Here is a 7,357-nt window from a genome sequence, read left to right as displayed (position 1 = left end):
AAATGTTATTCTTTCAATCTATATCAAATCACAACTGATTACAACAATGTAAGCCAAATGAAACACCAAAGTTAAATATGTTTAGTCTATTGAAAATGAAAACTTTTAGGACCCTAGGCTACACATGCTTAGCTAAGGTATATTTGAGAAAGCATTTAGGTATATCCTAACCAATGATTATTTGGTATAAATAAAAACAAGCATGATAGCGAACAATACCAGTGAACGATACAATCATGTCTAAAATTATAACACCTCTCATTCTTACCAATAGTCCACATCATCAGACTAATGAATGCCATTATTCGTTTTGGTTATTACTAAATTGAGTAGAAGAATCATTGATCATTATGATACATAAAACAGACACGAAAAATACATTAGCATGCTTTATTCTTTGTTTCTCTGGGTTATATGAAGAGATATGTCTGACAAAGTTGCTGCCTATTCTCAGCGACATCATTTATTCCATTCTTTCCGATTTGGCTTTAAAGAAATTAAAGACATGCTTTTGAACGGAGGGAATATTATTGTATAATGATTCTCGACGTTCAACAAGGTTTTGACAGACTAAGACACAGCAATTCTGTGTTGTCTTGAAGCTATTATTCAAGACAATTTGGAAATCATTTACTTTTGCTGTAAAAATGGTAATTTCATGAGATATTAAAAACAAGGAGCAAAAATGTTGCCATATCACATTGATTTTTAATAGAAATGCTTTCCTAGCAATTATACAGAAAAGTGTTCAAATACCCGAAGCAAATAATGTGATCTTTAAGCTTAAGATATTAATTTCTCCTATATACTAGCATCATTAAACCAATTTGGATTCATTGTCTTCCACTGATTGGCAATGTAAGTGCTTTAAATACAGATATTCTGCTAAGAGTTCAGTCAAATATATCAACTGAACCATTTTATATCAGAAATGAGCAAATCATAGAAATTCGGAATAATTAGTCAAAAAATCGTAGAAAAACTATATACCCATATCTCTCGTTTAATCAGAATACTTGTTTCTACGACTATACACTTACGCTTAAAAAGATCAGACCGTCCAGTCATAAGACAAAACTCAACTGACCTTATTGTTTTCTATAGTTTTTGTCTTCGCTACTGTTTTTATTGTTTACTTTACGTTTTTCAAAAAGTAAAAGCTCGTAAAAAAGTATTACTTATCACCGTTAACTTGTTAATGTCTTTCTACAGCATAATATTGTAATATATATAAGTTAAATCTTATAAGATTTAAATACTTATTGTAAGTCTCTAAGAAAGAAGATTCGAAATACAATAAATTAATTCAATAAAAAATTTTAATGTATAAAAAAATGATCTAACCAGGTTTGTGTCTGGTTAACAGCTCAGAGTTTCACCTTTCTATAATCTTTACACTTTACACTTAAAATATAGTACTTTCAGTTTCAAATTATTTATTTGATATAGCATTTGTTTCTAATTTTATTATTACCTTATAATAACAATATAGTAACCAGAGTTCGTATTTTCGTACCCATGAGCGGCTCATTTTGGCTCATTCTGCTCACGGCTCATGAGCCGGCAAAAAACTCTTTTCATACGATGGCTCACGCTCACGAGCGAGCCCAACTACAGAGCTCACGTTCACGAGCAAGAGCCGCCATTAAGATATAAATGGGCTCACGCTCGTGAGCAAGAGTATGAGCTGCGGCTCATGAGATCTCATGCGCCCAATTTAAGACTTTATTATTATTTTTTTTTGTGAAAACATGTCATTAAAAAAGATTTAAAATATTAATAACCTTAAACTAACTATAATATGGAAATAATCAAAGTTTTTAAAATAAACAATAAATATATTTGTATTGTTTATTTGTGGAAAATAATAATATTTTATAAATTTGTTTTTTAAATTTAAATTATTGTTTCATTATATTGCTTTAATATTAATAATAATAAGCTAAGTTAATTTCAAATTATATATTTTCACATATAATGTTTATAAAAATAAATAAAGCAAATAAATTAATAAAACGCTTTTTGTTAAACAGTTGAGCTCGTGAGCTCTTGGCTCGTGAGACCTCATGAGCAGCTCTTCAATATGAGCCAATTTTGGGCTCACGGTCATGAGCCAATTTTGGGCTCATATAAGAATTGGCTCTTGGTCGTGAGCCTGAGCTGCTCATGAATGAGCCAATACGAACTCTGATAGTAACTTTCTTTTGATTTCAAGTTCTATATGATTGTTTTTAATCCTTTGCTTAAAGAATCGGGAGGTAAGTTCGGTATACCAAGTTAGCGTAATCGATGCTGCGTGGAACTATACTATCGTTAATTGTGGATTGGTTTCATAAGATCATTTTTATCTGTTTCATTACGTGTTCCTTAACACATATTGCTGAATGGCGTCATTGAGAATCCAGATTTGCTCAAATACATTTTACTTAGTAACGAAATAGAGGGATGTGTTACAATACCAAAATAAAGCATCAATTATATCAATAAAAATTTCATGAGGAGACAAGAATAAAAAAGTAAGTACAGTCAGTATAAAGCATTCTTCCTAATTTTATGCAACTTACGTGATTCAACTCGGAAATATAACTCGAATATCGCGAATTGGAGAGAAGATTTGTGAAGCATACCACTTAGTTGTCCAACATTTTGTATCAAAAATAATACTAATATAACACTGTAGCTACTCAATTATTCAAACAAAAGTAAACCTTTAAAAATTTTTTTCAATTTTTAAGACTTGAAAAGCATATCAACGGATAATTCACAACAATAAATTGAATAATGAAAAATCGTAGCGCTCCTTCAAGATTATATCTAAATAAGCGTCCTCACAGTGATTTTCAAACTGAATACTATCGTGGCATAATTTCATTATATACTAGATTGTCTTTTTTGAAGAGAATGGAAAAAAATTTGGTAATTAGGCAAATATTTCTTAAAAAGTTGAAAATTCTTGTTATATTTTTATAGTTTAATAATTTAAATAACGCAATATATTCAATATATTATATTCTGTAATTAACAAACAAAATAATAATCTTGATTTAAAATATGGGTTTTTTTGTGAATCTGGTAATTCCTATTCCTTTGGTTGGTAATGCTATCCCTGACATCTGCATTAAATTTCATGACAATGTCTGCAATTGTCCAGTAGTTGCGCAGTCTAATATCTGCGCATGTTCTGTAAACAGAAATTTAATTTAGAGATTTTTACAATGTCTAATTCTGTTGAGAAAAAAAATTGAAAAATATTTTGTTTGTGTAACATTTTTGCTGCAGAAATGTTGAGAATATGCAGAAGGCTTCGGTGACCAAACTCACAAAAAAATAACACTAGTATTGTTTATACCACTGAGGAATTCAGAGAAGGAAGAGAAAATATTGAACTCAAAAATTGTTCTTAATCTCAACTAATGATTAACTTGTCAAGGAAAATAAAAATTTGGTGCTCAAAAATTATCGATCATTTTTTGCCACGTACGAGTTCTAAGCCTCGTAGTTGAAGTCCAAATAAATTGTATACTGATTATAAAGAATTAAATTCGATTATTTCCTACGACTACTGATGATGAGTACTTGGCAATACTCGAAACAGCGTTGTATGGTCAGCCAAATTTCAAAAAAGTGCATACATTTTTGTTCTTGACTTCTTGACAAATTTTAGCTACTGGAGCTGATAAAATGTTCTATGTTTTACTTTTAAGATCAGTTTTAAATTATATTTTTGTTGCGTGATTACGACGATGTAAAAAGTAGAAATATTGGAGACTCCAGTATTGTATGAGCTTATCAAAAGAAAAACTTAGAATTATCACATGAATCTTAATAGGACACTGTAAATAAAATACCACCTTACAAGACTGGGTATATGGTACATACGGATGTAAACCGTAGATTCTGCGAAGAGAATGAAGTCAGCCCTGCGCTAATGCACTCACGGAGTAGACTCCGTGTATATTCTTTCGGAAGAGGCAGTCAAACTCTGTAAAGTAGGTTCTATATTACTTTTTATCAACGCAACAGGACTTAGAGTAAGTCTCTAAGGGGTCACAATAGACCTGATAATAGCAGTGCCACATCTTCTCTTAATAATAATAAATAATAAAATTTAAAAAGAAATTGAAATGAATTGAGCAAGAAATTGTCTTCTTCAAAGTGTCAAAATATGTGCTAATAGAATCATGCGTACCTCAATTAGATTAATAGAGTAATATTAACTTAATTCTATATTTAAATGCATCAAAAGAATTACATATCAACATTTACTTTTAATAAAAACTGTTGCCATAACTCTCGAAAAGACATTTTTATCGTACTTGTATTTTTAATTCATTATGGTTATTCTATAATTGGTCATGTTTGTAACATAAAGAACTGACATATATTTTGCATCGTTATCAAAAATAATTCAAACAAAAGATACAAGGGTGGTTTGATAAGTCAGTGACTTTTTGAATTTTCCGCGCAGTTACTCCAAATGCAACAGTGCTGCCGTCAGCTGTAATTTACCGGTGGGCAACTTTCTAATTTTGAGCAAGTTACGTCGTTCAGTTGGTGTTTGATAGCCGTTCAAAGCAGACAACCTCGGAAATTACCACGAAAATGGAAAAAAGTTGTCCACTGGTAGATTACAGCTGGTGGCAGCACTGTTGCATTTGGAGTAACTGCGCGGGAAATTCAAAAAGTCACGGACTTATCAAACCACCCTCGTATCTTTTGTTTGAATTATTTTTGATAACGATGTATTACACCTTGAAATTAATTCTAAACATATTTTTTTTGAGCCGTCTAAATTTTCTTGGAAATGTTCTGTAAAAAAGCTGATGACATGATGTGTATAATTAGATTCTATTCTGTGGTCCTATATCATCAACCGAAATCCTTAATTTTTTTATAATTTTTGTAGCAATTAAGTTCTACCGCAAAGAGTTACTCCAGACCAGTATCACGATAATCTCGTCACCATTTTCAACAATCATTATTATCTTATTATATAGTTATCAGGGGATCGATTTCTCAACTGTGAACAAAAATGCAATTTTATAATAATTTTTATACAATAAATTTTTATTTTATATATTTATAAATTTTTTTACAATTCTTATAACATAAAATTTCAAAATTTTAGTTTCGTTGGAAAATTCTAAATTGATATTCCAATACAAACTTTTGCTCTTCGCTTGCTTTTGACCTTTTTCCATTTTTAAAACCTATGAAAAATAATAATACAAAATTATACTTAATTTTGCACAAAATTATCTATTTTTCTTTAACAATTCACTGCCAAATTTGCGGTAAATAAAATTTGATGAAAGTGTATAATTTTGACAAAAATACTCACTATTCATAATGGAGGGATAACTTACTTACTTGGTTGGCCATTACATACGTAAGTCGTCCTTGGCCGCGTCGAGTAGTCTTTGCCAGCCAGCCTGCTTAGTTGCTTGCTGTCGCCAGTTGGTAGTACCGAGCGCCCCCGAGCGCTCTGCCGTATTTTTCATCTACAGGTACCGAATCAAACACCTTTCTAGCTGGAGTACTTTTAGCTGGAGCCGCTGAATTTTTATGCGCTTAACTATGTCAATACAGCTCATCGCTTCATTTAAATCAATACTCGTAGCCAACGAGTATTGATTTTTCTCTCGAATGCTTCTAACGCCTTCTAACCACTGTTGGCAATTGTTCAAGCTTCTGCACTATATAGCAGGACAGCATAAGAGATTTGTAGAGCGTTATATGGCTCGGAGAGGTTCTTCCAGATTCTACCGGACCTGGTGGTGTTGCTCAACTTCATTTAACATAGTCGTATAAATTTTGCTGGGATACCAAATTCGGACATAGCAGTATAGAGAGTGCTTCTAGTCGTAGTGTCAAAAGCAACTTTGAAATCGTCCAATAGGTGGTGTGTGTCGATTTGTTTTTCTTGGATCTTCTCCAGGATTTGACGCACTGTTAATATCTGGTCTAGGGTGGATTTGCCAGGTTTGAAGACAGAACTTTATACGCAATATTTAAAGGACTGATCCCGCGATAGTTGGCGCATTTTGCATGATCACCTTTTTTGTGGATTGGGCAAAGCACAATTGAATTCCAATCGTTGGGCATGCATTTATAATTCGTCCATATGTTGCGAATAAAGTGTAGCATGTACTTTAATAGATCTTCGCCACCAACTTTAAACAGCTCAGTCAGTAGATAATTGGCGCTTGCAGCTTTGTTGTTTTAACTTTCATCATCAATAATTGCAAATTCGGAATCATCTTCGCTTTCGCTTTACTGCTACCGTCATATAATAGATTCGAAAAGTGATCCTGTGATTGCAGGTTTTCGACGTCTAGCTTTCGCTGTACTTGTTCACGTACCTTTTTTATCGCACATAAACGTGTGTGGATCTTGGCGGCAATAAGATAGTGATCCGGCTCTATGGCTCCTCGGATAGTACGTACATCCAAGACACTGGAAGCATGCCTTCCGTCTATCAGAACGTGATCAATTTGATATCTTATATTTTGATTCGGTGACAGCCATATTGCTTTATATATGATGAGATGCTGGAATCTGGTACTACTAATCACCATGCCGCGGTGAGATCAATCAGCCTTCATTATCAGAAGTTTTTGTGTGAAGGCTGAACTTTCCGACAGTAACACCACAGATACCTTCTTTACCCATCTTTGCATTAAAGTCTCCCTCAACGATTTTGATGTGTGATAGGGACAGCGTTCATATGCTTGTTGAAGCTATTCATAGAAAGTTTCCTTGCACAAATTAGAGTAATGTAGAAATAGTTTGCCTTCATACGGATTTTGACAAGTATTTCTTTTATTAGTGTAAATGTTGAGACCAAATTTCTCAACCGTCGGCTTCGTGCTTTGTTGCATGGCAGCCTTAGTAGATATCACAATGTTGTCATTTAGAGCATCCTTGTCAATCGCTTTTCCTGAAGGACGGTAATGTCAGCCTTATATTTCTTGAGGACGTTAACCAGATATACAAATGCACCTTCTTTGTAAAGAGTTCACACATTCCAGGTGCATATTTTTAAATCGTGTTCCATATAACGTTCGCGATTGTCGTCATCAGTAAATAGTTTCATTATCTGAGACTACGTCTACGTTTTAATTGAAAGATGTTTTTAAATAATGGTTTCCAAGCCCGATGCATAACCTCATATATTCATGAAGAAGATTTCGCTGCACACATTGAGGCTGTGAGTCAACTTGGAGAAGACAGTGACGCGCTTGCATTAACCATGTTAAATGCAATCATACATTGTGACCGAAAAGTTTTCGGAAATTCTCATTTAAAATTCGCGCGCTGTATATTTTTCGATATTTTAAGTTTATGTAGTTTGGCA

This window comes from Teleopsis dalmanni, chromosome 2 (assembly GCF_002237135.1).
Source record: "Teleopsis dalmanni isolate 2A chromosome 2, ASM223713v2, whole genome shotgun sequence".
NCBI classification, from domain to species: domain Eukaryota; kingdom Metazoa; phylum Arthropoda; class Insecta; order Diptera; family Diopsidae; genus Teleopsis; species Teleopsis dalmanni.
The sequence above is the reverse complement of the archived record's forward strand: the minus strand, read 5'-3'. Positions refer to the sequence as shown.